This window comes from Mandrillus leucophaeus, unplaced genomic scaffold (assembly GCF_000951045.1).
Source record: "Mandrillus leucophaeus isolate KB7577 unplaced genomic scaffold, Mleu.le_1.0 Scaffold1262, whole genome shotgun sequence".
In the NCBI taxonomy this organism is placed as follows: Eukaryota; Metazoa; Chordata; class Mammalia; order Primates; family Cercopithecidae; genus Mandrillus; species Mandrillus leucophaeus.
This window is the reverse complement of record NW_012101010.1, coordinates 89,697-106,180: the sequence shown is the minus strand read 5'-3', so window position 1 is coordinate 106,180 and position 16,484 is coordinate 89,697. Positions and strand designations below refer to the sequence as shown.

Sequence of the window (16,484 nt, the reverse complement as noted above, 5' to 3'; positions counted from 1 at the left end):
TGTCTCAAAATAGTATTGTAAAAGTAGTAGTAAAAATTACTCTTCTTTACAGATAAAATGTTCTCTGATCAACTGGAATGAAAATAAAAATTAATCCCATATTAAGTGATACATATGGAGAAAAGATGAAAAAGTGATTGTCATGCAAGTAAACAGACCAAAAAAGTCCCAGAAAGACCCACCCCCACCAAGCCAGCCCTGCTAAAAGTGATTATAACCTATGAAGAAACCCAGAGAAGTATAAACCACATATTTTCCAGGGTTACCAAAAGATGCATTTATTTTATCTTATCAAAAGTGAAAAGTTGAAAATAGGAAGGTTGTGTGTCTACTGAAGAAGTGTTACAACTCTGGACAAATATTGAGAAATCTTAAAGTGACATAGTGCCATGACAGTGTGATTACAAGAAAATACACATACAACAAAAGCATGACATTAGCACTTGCTATGTCTGAGCTGAAGACTGCAAGCAAAAGCAAAGCAAAATGAAATACCTAGACATGGTGGTACAAATCGGTCCTAGGTAGGATTTTTGCTGTATTCCTAAAACTGCATTGTACTTCAGTAGTGACTGGTTTTGTAATTTGTCCCAGAAGATGAAATGAAAGATAGCTTAAATCTCATTAAATATTGTCCAGTGGGACCATGCCCACAAGACATGACATGCTGTTTGTCACATTAGTTTTTTTTAGGTTTGAGGGAGAAGTGATTCCATGAACCTAAGATAAGTAAAGTATCAAGAATTATGGCAGGATTGTATTGATAATAAATTTTAGAAATATTTGCTGGAGCAGTCAAAAATTCCAGTAAGTTTGAATGATACTGTGAACAAGCACAAACAAGTTAGTATTTTATTCATATTTCCCAGATTTTTGGCTTTGAAACTTTGGCTTTAGTGATGATTTAATTGATTACACCTGTGAGTAAATGAAACATTACGTTTTTCTAACTTGCCTAAAGGAATTTCAAATTAAGAGTTTTTGGTACAAATTAATACTTCAGGATATTTAACCCTTTCTGTTCGGTTGGGGATTAAATTAATTAAAGAGAAAAACTAATATGCAACTGGTTATTATTTAAAATAAGGCTAATTTGAGTTTCAATGCCAGATGTAAAATTTGTCTTATTTTAGCTATAGAAAAATGCTAAGACCGCCAGGCGTGGTGGTTCACGCCTGTAATCCCAGCCTTTAGGGAGGCTGAGGCGGGTGGATCACCTGAGGTCAAGAGTTGGATACCAGCCTAGCCAACATGGTGAAACCCCATCTCTACTAAAACTACAAAAAATTAGCCGGGTGTGGTGGCGGATGCCCGTAATCCTAGCTACTCAGGAGACTGAGGCAGGAGAATCGCTGGAACCCGGGAGGTGGAGGCTGCAGTGAGCGTGAGCTGAGATCGTGCCACTGCACTCTAGCCTGGGCAACAAGAGTGAAACTTCGTCTCAAAAAAAAAAAAAAAAAAAAAGCCAAGGAAACATGAAATGTGCCTGATAACGTGGAATCTTTATAAATGGTAAAAAGACAATTCCCTGTGGTCATTTTCTTTATTCTTAGTAACCATCCAAGTATTACAGATATGGTACTGTTGTTCATGGTCCATGACCCTCTCAGAGTTATTGCAGGTAGACTTTGAAAAATATGCATCCCAAATGTTATCTGTAGATGTGATAAATATCAGGCCTAGCAGATACATGAACTATTTTACAAATCTATATTTTAGTGAATAAAATAATGTATTATTGAATAATTAAGTTGTGTGTTAGTTTAACCATTGACTAGTAAAAAGCATTGTCACTATACAGAAGAAAGGGAGGAGAAAAACTAGAGATTAAAATGTATTTAAGAGATATTGTCACAATTGCTTGTATGGATTTTGTTTAAATTTAGATTAGAGGAAACTGTTAAAAAGACACTTGAGACAATTGGGGAAATTTGAGTGCTCATTAGTAGTTGATATTGTATTATTAATATAAATATTATAATGGTATTAACTTATTTTTACAAAGTAAATCCTTGTCTTAGAGAGATGCATAATGATTTATCTACAGATGAAATGTTATAATGTCTCGAATTTGCTTTAGAATAATCCAGAGTGGTGGGATAGAGGTTGGGGGAAGTGGATGAAGATATGAATGAAACATGATTTGCCATGAGTTAATTGTTGAAGCTGGGAATGGTGGGGGATTCATTATACTACTCTTAATAATTTTGCACTAATTTGAAATTTTCCATAATAAAAAACTTAGAAAAAATGTCATGCAACATTATTGAAGGAGGATATCTGCAGCACTAGGTGACACTGGTGTATAAAATGTGTTCAGAAGTAGGGATGGATATGAGTAACATACAGGTGTACTTACTATAAACACACCTAATGTGTAAATGTATTTTGTTTTTCTTCAGAGCTGAAGCCATTTATTGGTATCTTGGATGGGTAACATCTAAATGCTTAATTCCTGAAACCACTCAAGAGTCATAGGATTAGACGATCCAAGTTACCACCAGGAAATTACTGTCTCAAGTGATACGGTAAGATTATAGTAAATATTCTCAAGGTTTAAATAGTGATTGAGGTCTGAAAAGATTTTTAAATGCTGTATTTTAGCTGTGAGGTTCTACTATAATTTCTTGATCCTATAACTATTATACCAGGAGTTAAAAGTTGTGGTAATCGTTAGCTAAAGTGCTTAGAAGTATCAACATGTAAACAAGGCTTTGTGGCATTTCCTCCTCATAGATCCTGTTAATAATAAATACAGTTTCATTACTGGAGTGCTTCCCCTTTGTTGTATGTCTCAGAGTGGATCCTTTCGATGTTTATTAGCAATCAACACCTTTAACGAGGGAGCTTAGGAAACTGATGAAACATAGAAAATTGAACTGTAGTGCAGGCTTAACAAAGGTTTGGCCAACCCTAGGCAGAATATTGTAACTATGAGAGTTTATTTCCCTTTTTAAGTAGCCAGCTTTTTGGGTAGAGAGACGTATCTTCAGTGCCTGTGTATCTTGCACAGATCATTAGAGAAGCTATTCAACAAATATTTGTTGAATGAAGGAAATCAGAGAAAAATCTATGGGCTCTTCTATAACACCTAATCCTGTCCCTATTACCTTAACCCCTTCCTCTCTCCAGTTGAAAGTGCAGTTGAGAATGGTGAGGTTAACAGTGACACAAATGGTTGTCTTGCATGTCATGAACAAACATGAATTAGCATTCTATGTACCACTGTGTTTCTGGGCTTCATAGATAAGGACGACCTGCAGAGAGACCTGGGGAAAACCACAGACATAAAATGGAAATAACATGGGATCATATCCAGAGAGAGAGGGAGGGACAGAGAGAGAAAGGAATGAGTTTTAGGTATATTAAGGCATGCAGTTTACCATTCTAACCAGTTGTTTTTTCTGTTTGTGGGGAATAGACTGATTGGATCTTAATTTTGACACTTTTATGCTTGAAGATTAAGAGACAATCTGCTTCTAAAAATCAGTGCTTTTTTTCCTGTTGAATATATACCTGCTTCAGGGCAACAAATTTGTATCTTTTACTTGACTTTGTTGTTTTTTTCCTATAGGAGTTCTTGAGACAAGATTTGTATTAATAAATCCTTAAACTTTCTCTGAACCTTAATACTATATTAATGCTTTACATGGAAAGAATCTTCAATTAATGCTTTTTACATAAATAAAAAAAGGATAGTTGACTTAATAAGTAATGTGGCAGGAGAATAAGGATTAAAAACAAAGTAATTCAGAACCAGAAATTTACCCATTTTTCTTTTTTTTCTAATTTTTATTATACTTTTAAGTTCCGGGGTACATGTGCAGAACGTCCAGGTTTGTTACATAGGTATACACGTAACATGGTGACTTGCTGCACCCATCAACTCATCATCTACATTAGGTGTTTCTCCTAATGCTATTCCTCCCCTAGCCCGCCACTGCCCGACAGGTCCCGGTGTGTGATGTTCCCCTCCCCGTGTCCATGAGTTCTCATTGTTCAACTCCCACTTATGAGTGAGAGCATGCGGTGTTTGGTTTTCTGTTCTTGTGTTAATTTGCTGAGAATGATGGTTTCCAGCTTCATTCATGTCCATGCAAAGGATGTGAACTCATTCTTTTTTATGGCTGCATAGTAGTCCATGGTGTATATGTGCTACATTTTCTTTCTCCAGTTTATCATTGATGGGCATTTGGGTTGGTTCCATGACTTGGCTATTGTGAATAGTGCCGCAATACACATATGTGTGCATGATTCTTTATAATAGAATGATTTATAATTCTTTGGGTAGATACCCAGTAATGGTATTGCTGGGTCAAATGGTATTTCTAGGTCTAGATCCTTGAGGAATCGTCATGTTGTCTTCCACAATGTTTGAACTAATTTACACTCCCATGAACAGTATAAAAGTGTTTCTGTTTCTCTCTATCCGCTCCAGCATCTGTTGTTTCCTGACTTTTTAATGATCACCATTCTAACTGGCATGAGGTGGTATCTCAGTGTGGTTTTGATTTGCATTATCTAATGACCAGTGAAGATGAGCTTTTTTTCATATGTTTGTTGGCTGCATAAATGTCTTCTTTTGAGAAGTGTCTGCTCATATCCTTTGACCACTTTTTGATGCGGTTGTTTTTTTCTTGTACATTTGTTTAAGTTCTTTGTAGATTATGGATATTAACCTTTTGTCAGATGGATAGATTGCAAATTTTTTCTCCCATTCTGTAGGTTGCCTTTTCACTCTGATGATAGTTTCTTTGGCTGTGCAAAATCTCTTAAGTTTAATTAGATCCCATTTGTCAATTTTGGCTTTTGTTGCTATTGCTTTTGATGTTTTAGTCATGAAGTCTTTGCCCATGCCTATGTCCTGAATGGTATTGTCTGGGTTTTCTTCTAGGGTTTTTATGGTTTTAGGTCTTAGATTTAAGTCTTTAATCCATCTAGAGTTAATTTTTTCAATGATTTTTTTCTGATTTCTATGTAGACCATTTGTGCTTCATCTTTTGAAATACTATGCAAATCATTTTCTTCATGTTGAGCATTGGAAGAATGAGATTGTATTGTATTTCACTAAGTGAATCAGATTTTTTAAATTATTATGTGTCATTCGAAGTTATAGATATGATTGCTTAGGGGTTTTACCCTGTTACCTTTGTGTTTTCATTTCCTTCTTGCTCACTTAACAACCCCACCAGAGCGCAGGCAAAGGAAGGGAGAGAACTTTCAGTTTTCAAAGTCTTTTGTAGGTATTCCTTTATTGGATTCTCTTGTTATACTTCTCAATTACATTAAGGCAGTAGGATTGGCTACTTTTGCTATTTGAAAATATTTTGTAGGGTGCTTAATTATTTTGAAAATCGTATAATGTTATGACTGGGTTTCTTGAATTTAAGAATTTATACTTTCAGTTCTTCAGCTTTATGTTTTTAGATCCATATATTTAAAATTATCAAATTTTTTTTGGTTCTTCATGCCAAAGTTTTCACCATTACTATTGATAAGTATCATTGATTTTAATAGGGAGGTTTTTTTTTGCCATTTAAAAGTCACCTTAGAATGTTCGTAATATAGAATAAAGTTTTAAATGACTCCTTTTCATGTTTTATAAAAGTTGACATTCCTGAGGTGTGTTAGTGAATTTTCAAAATGATAAGAATTATCTTTTGAGTACAAGTTACTGTTTTACACGTCAACTCTAAACTTATTTAAAAGAAAGACACACCTCAGGCCAAAGTAAATTTCTCTTTACGTGATCACAGTGAAAGTTTTCAAAATGTAAATGTTAAACTAGTTGGATGCTCAACATTTTATGGTCTCAGTATTGTCGTTAACACCCATTGTACATGTAGGTGTACATGAAGTGCAGTTTCATGGTCTATAGCTGTTTGGTTTGTTATCAGCATGAACAGTAAATGTCCTAAAAATCAGCTTCAAAACAGCTGGCAATTGACTGGGGTTTAGCACCGCCTAAATTCACATGACGTTTATTTGCTCTTTGACACAAATAGTGTACCTGAACTTCTCGTCGAGGAAGTTGGTATAAGCACTTTTCTGTGTGCTTGTGAGTCTAGTAATGTAGAAGAACCTTGAAATGGATTTTTTAAAGAGAGTTGTTCCTCCCATTCTTTCGGGAGATGTGGTTTTGGATACTAGTACTCAGGAAAGTTCCCCAAGATTAGTTAAGATGAAACATCTGAGCTTGCTTTCATCTGAGAAGACGGTAGATGAGCAAGGCAGAACCAATTTCTGTCATAGTAATTATGACAAATACGAACACCAACAACTAGGTAAAGTAGAAACATATTTCTTTCCATTCTTTAAAAAAGTATTTTAGGAAAGTAAAACTATTTTTGCAAGTATGAATTCTAGTGAGCACAACTATTTTGAAAATCAAGTTTAAATATTAAAATGTTCAATGAAGTATATAGTTGGCCTACTTTTTTAATAAAATTTTTCTTCAAGTATAGCTGGAGAAATATTTATGCTGTAAGTCAAGATAAAGCTTAATGCACTTAATAGTTTTGATGATCTTTGGAAAATATTTTTGAAACGTTATTGACAATATATTAGTTATGCCTATAGGATATGCAAACAAAAAATAAGATACTGAATTTTATCTGTTACTATAGAAACCATTTAAATTTTGTTTAAAAATATGTTCCATTGTTTTATTTTAAAAGATAATATTTGGGGTGAAATATTAAAAAGTTAAATCTTTGAATAGAACAAGGATTATTTTGTATCATAGTATTTTTGTTATGTGTAATCCTGCAAAGTTAAATATAATGTTCTTTAAAGTTTGAGAGAATAATAGTTAATATGTTTTAGGATAAACATCAGCTTGCATATAGTAACTAACAAATATTAGAGGAAAGGAAAATTACTTAGGAAAAAGATGAAAAAATGCTTCAAGTTTTCAGATATTTGATTAAAACAGTTTAAAATGTTCTCTATTATTTTTTTTAATTTTAGGGAGTAAATAGCTGTGCCTAAAAATTAATGTGCTATTTAGTAGAAGGGAGTTTCTGTAAACCTTCTGCAAGTTTGATATGTATTATAGTTGTTTTCTATGCATATTTTAATATGTGTACATATGTAAGCATGCACATACACATTTTTATTAGCAGAATTTGACAAAATGAGACTTATTGTCCAAGTCATTCTGATACTTGCTTTTTCATTTAGTACATCATAGGTATCTTCCTGTCTCATTTGAAATGCGCTTTGTTGTGTGAATATAATGATTTTTTCAGTTCCTTATAGAGGAACATTTAGAATGACTACTTTTTAGTTATTAAAAATAATTATGTAATATTCATTGATACTTCATACCTTGGGATAATTACTTATTAGTATAAAATTTCATATTAAAATTGTTTTACATTTTATTTTTTAAAATTGACATCATAATTGTACATATTCATGGGTTACATAGCGATGTTTTGATACTTACACTGTATAGTGATCTTATCAGAGTGATTAGCATATCTATCATCTCAGATATTTTTCATTTATTTGTGTTAGAAACATTCAGTATTTTCCTTCTAGCTATTTAAAACTGTATATTATTACTATGGTCATCCTACAGTGGTATAGAACACTAGAACTTATTTCTCCTATCTAGCTGCAATTTTGTATCTTTTAACAAATCTCTCCCTATTCCCTCATCTTCCCCCTGCTCTTCCTGGACTCTCCTATCTTCTGTTCTACTGCCTTTTAAGTTTTGATAGACAATGCCATTACCTTTGAAAACATGATTTTAAGCTCCTTAGGGTAGGATATGAGAATTCCTGTTGCCTTATATTCTCCCTAGCATCGTTTCGTGTCAGTTTAAAAAATAGTATCATATTTATGAGAAACCATACTTTCTTTTTAAAAAATACCAGTTATGTAAAAGAATAAAGAGGGAGCTTTTACATTTTAGAAAGAAATATATATTGATGTCTACTGTGTACTGGTATTAGGAGTTACCAGTTTTTTATACTGTTCGCTTATTTGAGTAGAAGTGGAAATGATGCCACTGATGGGTTGGCACCTCCTAATTTTAATTAAAAAATTTATAAATCAGCCAGCACTTGGTTTTGTGTTCAACAGTGTATATGCATAAGTGAAAATATGTGTATATTAATATGTGCAGTTACTTGAATCATTTAGTTGTTTTTTTCACTTTACTACAGCCTACGTACTTGAACTTGGTATTTAAATGTAATATGGTATGCCTGTTTATATGACTCCTTAGTTTTATCTCCTAACTTGTTTTTTTTTTTAAAGACTATCTTATACTCTTAAATACAGCACACATGTTACAAGGTATAATAATTAGATTTTATAATTTGTATTAATTTGCAAATTAGCAGTCAGTTTCTGTTTGATTAAGAATTTCCCATGGTATATATGTTTTTACTAATCAAGATCAAAATAAAGCATAATCATGAAACAACAAATAATCTGATGTCTGTTGAAATTTCTGAGGCTAGAGGTTCTTTGTGGAATAACTCTTGCATGATTTTTCTCTTCAAAAATAAAATTCAGGCCTGAGGATGGGGAAGCAAAAAAAAATAGAATTCAACCTTAGGAAATGACTATTGAAATTTTTAAAGAACTTGTTTGGCAATTTATGTAGAGAGATTTGGTTTTAAAGTGTCTGGCTCTTCCATTTCAATGCACTGATCAATTCCTTCTCTCTTTCTCTCTCTCTCTCTTTTTTTTTTTTTGTTTTTTTGAGACAGAGTTTTGCTCTGGTGCCAGGCTGGAGAGCAGTGGCACGATCTTGGCTGACTGCAACCTCCACCTCCCAGGTTCAAGCAATTCTCCTGCCTCAGCCCCCCCGAATAGCTGGGATTACAGGCACATGCTACCACACCCAGCTAATTTTTGTATTTTTAGTAGAGACAGGATTTCACCATGTTGGCCAGGATGGTCTCTATCTCTTGACCTCGTGATCCGCCTGCCTCGGCCTCCCAAAGTGCTGGGATTACAGGCATGAGCCTCCCCACCCAGCCAGTTCCTTCTGTTGAATCTCAAGATTTGATACTAAATTTATATTGCATATACAAATTGTAAATACAACCGTTCATACCAATGTACACATAGGTTACTTGCATCTCAACATAAGTGAATCTTACTTCCTATTTACTGGTGGTTCTGGGATAGAGATAATGCAGTGGTTTAGCCAGAAGTCATAAAAATATGACTAGTACAGTTCACCTAAGGGGTGTTCCAGTTTTGTTCATTTAATGAAAGGAGAAATCGATGATATGGAGAGATTTCACGTAAAAAGATGCAAAGAAAGAGCTATTAGAGGAAAACTGGCATGTAATCTCAAAGCTTTATACTTGAATCAGTTGTTTCCAACTTCTTTAATTACTAATTCAATATTTAAAAAGTTATTTTTTCAGGCTGGTGCGGTGGCTCATGCTTGTAATCCTAGCACTTTGGGAGGCTGAAGCAGGCGGATCACCTGAGGTTAAGGAGTTTGAGATCAGTCTGGCCAACATGGCAAAACCCTGTCTCTACTAAAAATACAAAAATTAGCTGGGCATGGTGGCAGGCACCTGTAATCCCAGCTACTTGGGAAGCTGAGGCAGGAGAATCACTTGAACCCAGTAGGCGGAGGTTGCAGTGAGCTAAAATCGCACCATTGCATTCCAACTGGGCAACAGAGGGAGACTCTGTCTCAAAAAAAAAAGTTATTTTTTCTAAGAGATTTTAGATAAGATTGTAATCTGTAGTGACAGTTGTACATTTGTGAGAGAATCAACCATGAATAAGTCTAGCTTAGAATATGTAGAAATCTACCTGCAGCTTTTAACTACAGAATTATTTATAGATGTTTATGATTTAACAAAAATATGTGTAATTTGCAGGGAATGATATTTTAAAGATTCTTTGCTATTGATAATTTTTTTTTAACTTTCTTTAAATGTTAAGTAGCCTAATATTTTAAAAATTTTCCTAGAAGTTCTGAAACAACTGTTTGGTTTCACCAATATCCTCTATTCCTCTGTAAAATATATTTTTAAATGCTTGTAGCACACTACTACATACTGATGAAATTCTCTGGTACCATTTCTACTCCTAATAGGCTAAGTTGTGGGCTTAACAAGAATCGGTTATATTTTTAAACAAATCTGTTTATGCCAGTTATACTTATTATTGTGATTATGTAATTCAATTAAATATTACATAATTCAGTAAAGTGTGCAATTCAAAAGCAAGAGTTGTTTCAGTGTAAACAAAGTTGAATGCTTTGGTTAGACTTCATAAAGATGAATTCCCGAAAAAAATGTGCATTTGAATTACATATAGGCCAGGAAAGTATACAAGATTGGAAGGATTTTGCCCTTGGGTACCTTCAGTTTCTTGTGCCACTTTAAAAAAACTGAAACTTGGCTGGGCGCGGTGGCTGACACCTGTAATCCCAGCACTTTGGGAGGCCAAGGTGGGCATATCACGAGGTCAGGAGATCGAGACCATTCTGGCTAACACAGTGAAACCCCGTCTCTAATAAAAATACAAAAAAATTAGCCGGGCATGGTGGCGGGAGCCCTTGTAGTCCCAGCTACTCGGGAGGCTGAGGCGGAAAATGTCATGAACCTGGGAGGCAGAGCTTGCAGTGAGCTGAGATTGCCCCACTGTGCTCCAGCCTCTGGGCTACAGAGCAAGACTCCGTCTCAAAAAAAAAAAAAAAAAAAAAGAAAAAAGAAAAAATAAATTGAAGCTTGAAGTCATAGCTGATGTACATGGGTTTTGTTTCGGGCAAAAAGACAATGATGTAATCAGCGTATCTGCCTTGCAAGATAAGGCCTTGGCACTATATCAAAAGGCTGGGGAATGAACATGAATTTTATATTTTAAGTTAAAATACAACTTTTAGTGAACCTCTTGATCTGTTTTTCCCCCCTGATTTCTACTTTAATGGAGTTTTGGATTAAATAATTAGACAACAGTTGTGATTTACAGCAAAGGGCTTCTACTATATATTGCTGTATGTTGCAATTTTTTTTTTTTTTTTTTTTTTTTGGGATAGAGTGTGGTGGAGCGATCTCTCGGCTTACTGCAAGCTCCGCCTCCCGGGTTCACTTCATTCTCCTGCCTCAGCCTCCCAAGTAGCTGGGACTACAGGAGCCTGCCACCACGCCCAGCTAATTTTTTGTATTTTTAGTGGAGACGGGGTTTCACCGTGTTAGCCTGGATGGTCTCGATCTCCTGACCTCGAGATCTGCCCACTTCGGCCTCCCTATGTTGCAAATTTTAAGAGAAATAAATCATTTATTTGCTGCTACTACTTAATAAAAAATAAATCAAAATGATCACATATATATCATATTGTATGTGATATAATCTTATCCCATTCATGAGATGCTTAAATATCCTTAGGCTGTTTTTTTGTATGTGTGTGTGTAAAGTCCTAATCATGTGATCCAAGACAGGTTACACTGATAAATACTAGTAGAATTGGAACATATAATATCTATATTCAAGTATAAAGGTTGGTGGGAGGAAGATATTTACTGATTCAGAATGTACTACAATGTTTTCTGACTGTTGAAGAGAGAATTATAGGTATAGTCATGAGGATATCCTAAAAACCCGGCAGTGTATGTTTCCATAGACTTTTGGGTAACAGCTGCGAAGTCCTTCTATCTCTAGGATTGGGTTATTTTATTCTGATGGAATCAATATTGTTGTTGTTCATTCCATTTGGAATCAAGGATAAGGGTTAATGTGACAAAAAACAATTTATTTTAACATTGATTTTTATAAAATTCATCAAGAACAGAGACAATGATACATTTAACAGAAGAAGATGTATACTACCGTTAAGAATGAAAGAAACATATGAGCACCATCTATATTCTGGACACTGTTAACTTGTTTTATTTTACTAATAACTGAAGTGATCTCATTTGTCTACCTATTTAGTACATATGTGTTCCATTCCCCCCATCAAATAGAATATAAGCTGAGCATGAACTTTGTTTTGTTTGATGTGTTTCAAGGCTTGGGACATAATAGTTGCTCACTGATTAAAGTGAGTGAATGTTATCTATCTAAGTCCTCTTGACAACCCTGTGAGACAGGTCGTTATCTAGAATTTGAAACATTCATGGAAACTTAAATTATTTGAGGCCTTTGGATTACTAAGTGGTATAACCATGCCACTGTTTTAAAATAAGGCATTTGCTCCTTCTACTCTGTTGCATTGCATTATTGTTTGATGTTTTTGAATATGTATACAGTATTTTTTTTAAAAGACTAGTGTGTCTGATGGGTGCAGTGTCATGCACCAGTAGTCCCAGCTACTTATGAGATTGAGGCTGGAGAACTACCTGAACCCAGGAGTTCCAGTCTGCAGTATGCAACGATGGCACCTGTGAATAGCCACTGCATTCCAGCTTGGGCAGCATAGCGAGACTCTGTCTCTTAAAAAAATAAAGACTACTGTATCTATTAAGTTTTATTATTCTATTAAAGAACATATACTTTTTTGGTGCTTTCATTTTAATTAAGATATATTTTAATAGGAAAAAACTTTAATTCTAGTGTATATTAAACATTACTCTTTGAAACTGTCTTTTACTTTAATGATCAGTTGATAATTAGTTTTTGTAGCACTGTGGTAAGATAAACTGATTAAGTAAATGACTATTTTACATGACTATTACAAAACAAGACACACATATTGTATTGGTTCCATTTCATTACAAAGCATTAATGACTTCATGATATATAAATGTTTAAATCGTATACTGGTATACCTCTCTCTAGGTATTCAGCACAGCTCACTAGCAGGGACAACCCACAATGTAGCACTTATTTTACTAACTGGATTTCCTTAGTAAGTGATCTTTTCAGTTTTGTTTTCCTAGAACCATTGCTCTCAGTTGTTAACTTGTGTTAAGTCCAGATTACAATATTTTTGTTTGATACTCTTAATATTGGGTAGAGGAATAACATGACAGGCCACTTTCTTTTTAGAAGGGAACAAAGTGGGTAATGAGTGACTTAAGTCTTCATTGAAGACCAGACTATTCTTAAGGAGTTGAGGTTTCTGACATTTCAAATGCTTATGATATTGATACACTGAAGGAGATGGAGAATTGTTTGGAATTCAGAAGTGATAAAAAAAAAAAAAAGGTTGCTGGGCAGCGCAATGCCAGGAAGAACCTGAGCTCCAAATTGTAATCAGTTTGTTATGGAACTTTCAGCCTGACCAAGATACAACCTCACACTTACTATGTAAGTGTGTGAAGGAGGTCAGGACTTCTTTTTCCTGCTACAAATAAGATTTGGAAGCACTGGGCTTTCATAGTGTCATAGTGTGAAATAAGTTCCTTTTCTTAACAGGGTCTTCAGAGTACTTTTCAGACTGTAATCATTGGAGGATTTAGGAGAAGCCTTATTGGGTTGTTGTATTCGTGTCTTCTCTTATCTTCTGGGAATTCTCATGACAAAGGAGGGATACTGGGAATACCTACAGTCATGATGGGGCACCAGGCAGTGAAATGTTGAGAAAGGAGGGAGATGGAGCTTCCATCCAGACTAAGCTGAGCGTACCAGTGACTTGCCTTGAATCGGCTACTTAATCGCTCTAGACTAGTTAACCTCACCTATCAATTCGAATCATATCTTTCTAGCATTGTTTTCAAGATTATAAAAAATTGTCAAAAAAATTGACAATTGTTCAGTAAATGGTGGCTATTGTTATTACAAAGACTTTTTGATTTTTATTTGGATATAGATGAATCAATTTAATTACAAATTTAACCTTGGAGCATTCTGTCATAGAAAATATTCTAGGAATTTGGATCTAGGTCTTTTATTATGCATAATTCCTGAAAATTTTAGCACTTATAGGACAGTTAATGGGGGCTTGAAACAGAGCACCTTTTCCTTTTTTTTTTTTTTGAGACAGAGTCTTGCTGTCGCCCAGGCTGGAGTACAGTGGTGTGATCTTGGCTCACTGCAACCTCTGCCTCCCAGGTTCAAGCGATTCTCCTGCCTCAGCCTCCTGAGTAGCTGGGATTACAGGCATGTGTTACCATGCCCAGCTAATTTTGTTTTTTTGTAGAGAAGGGGTTTCACCATGTTGGCCAGGATGGTCTCGAACTCCTGACCTCAGGTGATCCACCTGCCTCAGTCTCCTTAAGTGCTGAGATTACAGGTGTGAGCCACCACACCTGGCCCTGTCTTTCCTTCTTTGTTCATAATGTGTGTCTTCCATATAGCTACTGCCAATTGATTGTGTGATTCAGATACAAAGGTTTTTAAAGAAGTTCGTGCAACAGTACTGTATCAGTAGTTTTTGCTAGGTGTTTTAATAGTTAATCTAATCACTTCTTAAGTATCTTTTTAAGGTGCTTAACATCACTGATGATCAGAGAAGTGCAAATCAAAACTACAGTGAGATATCATCTCATCCCAGTTAAAAATGACTTTTATCCAAAAGACAGGCAGTAACAAATGCTGGTGAGGATGCAGAGAAAAGGGAACCCTTATGCACTATTGGTGGGAATGTACATTAGTACAACCACTATGGAGAACTGTACAGAGGTTCCTCAGGAATCTAAAAATAGTGCGACTATATAGGATCCAGCAATCCCAGTACTAGGTGTATACCCAAAAGAAAGGAAATCAGTATATCAAAGAGATGTCGTCACTTCCATGTTTATTGCAGCACTATTCATAATAGCCAAGATTTGGAAGCAACCTAAATGTCCACCAGCAGATGAATGGATAAAGAAAATGTGGTACATACACACAGTAGAGTACTATTCAGTTATAAAAAAGGATGAGATTCTGTCACTTGCAGCAACATGGATGGAACTGGAGGTCTTTATGTTAAGTGAAATAAGCCAGGCACAAAAGACAAGCTTCACATGTTCTCACTTATTTGTGGGAGCTAAAAGTTAAAACAGTTGAACTCATGGAGATAGAGTAGAAAGATGGTTACCAGAGGGCTAGGAAAAGCATTGGTGGGATTGGAGGCTAGGAGTGGGGAAGTGGAGTTGGTTAATAGGTACAAAAATATTAATAGTTAGAATGAATAAGATCTAGTATTTGCTAGCACAGCAGGGTGACTATAGTAAAAAAAAAATTATATATATATATATTTATCTCAAGATGGAGTCTCACTCTGTCGCCCAGGCAAGCAGTAGCGCAGTCTCGGCTCACTGCAACCTCCTCCTCCCAGTTTCAAGCAGTCCTCCTGCCTCAGCCTCCCAAGTAGCTGGGATTACAGGTGTGCGCCACCATGCCCCGCTAAGTTTTGTATCTTTAGTGGAGATGGGTTTCGCCATGTTGGCTAGACTGATCTCGAACTCCTGACCTCAAGTGATCCACCCACCTCAGCCTCCCAAAGTGCTGGCATTACAGACATGAGCCACTGCACCAGCCTATAGTAAAAAATAATTTAATTGTACATTTAAGAAAACTTAAAAGGTATAATTAGATTGTTTGGAACGCACAGGATAAATGCTTGTGGTGATGGGTACTCCATTTACTCTGTGATTATCACACACTGCATGCTTGTATGAACATGTCTCATGTACCCCATAAGTATATAAACCTACTATGTATTCATAAAAATTAACAGTAAAAAATGATTTCAAAAAATGTGAAAAAATTAAAATTAACAGTAAAAAATTATTTTAAAAGCTATCTTTTTAGACTGCCTCCCAAAGATACACGGATGTTTATTATTAAAAATTGGGGCAATTAAGTATGGTTAAAGTTAGGGTCAGGATCTTTATTTCTTTGGCTTTTAGAAAGAATGTGCAGGAAACTTAATTGAAGTAAACATACATCTGTCTCCTCCATCTTTTAAAAATTTTTATGTATTAAATATATATGTAATAATATGAGGGATATATAAAGAGGATATATAATTAATGATATATAATTTTTATTTAATAAGTTTTATTAAAATTTAATTTATTTATTTATTTTTAAAATTTTAACAATATATTTTATTTAACCCATTATATCTAAAATGTCATTGTGACATGTAATCAATGTGAACTTTTTAATGGAATATTTTACATTCTTTTTAAAAATAAGTCTTTGAAGTCCAAGGTGTATTTTACACTTAGGGCACAACTCCTCAATTTGGACTAGCCACATTTCAAGTGCTCCACAGGCACATGTGGCCAGTGGCTTGTGTTTGGGATAATTCTAGAACCTGAGAATCAGAAAGCGGGAGGAAAACATCACTGAGCAGTCAAAAGCGTTACCACCGTGTCCATACACTACTCCTTCATTTTATAAATAGTTACAGCTAATATCTTTGAGCATTTAATATAAGCCAGACCTTGTGGCTAGCACTTTAAATTATTCATCTATTGAATCTTCATGATAACACCATGAAGGATCTATTAATATTACCCCATTTTTTTGATGTATATATATATTTTTTATTATACTTTAAGTTCTAGGGTACATGTGCATAACGTGCAGGTTTGTTACATATGTATACTTGTGCCATG

General features: G+C 34.9%; 1 protein-coding gene across 1 annotated transcript in view; it reads left to right on the top strand.

Annotated features, from left to right (window-relative positions):
• The window catches only part of LOC105533577 (protein furry homolog-like), a gene marked incomplete at its 3' end in the record, with an annotated part of 196,171 nt that overhangs the window by 90,548 nt on the left and 89,139 nt on the right, over positions 1-16,484 (top strand). Inside the window, exon 3 of the mRNA XM_011972049.1 lies at positions 2,403-2,528. The remainder of the gene's footprint in view (positions 1-2,402; positions 2,529-16,484) is intronic.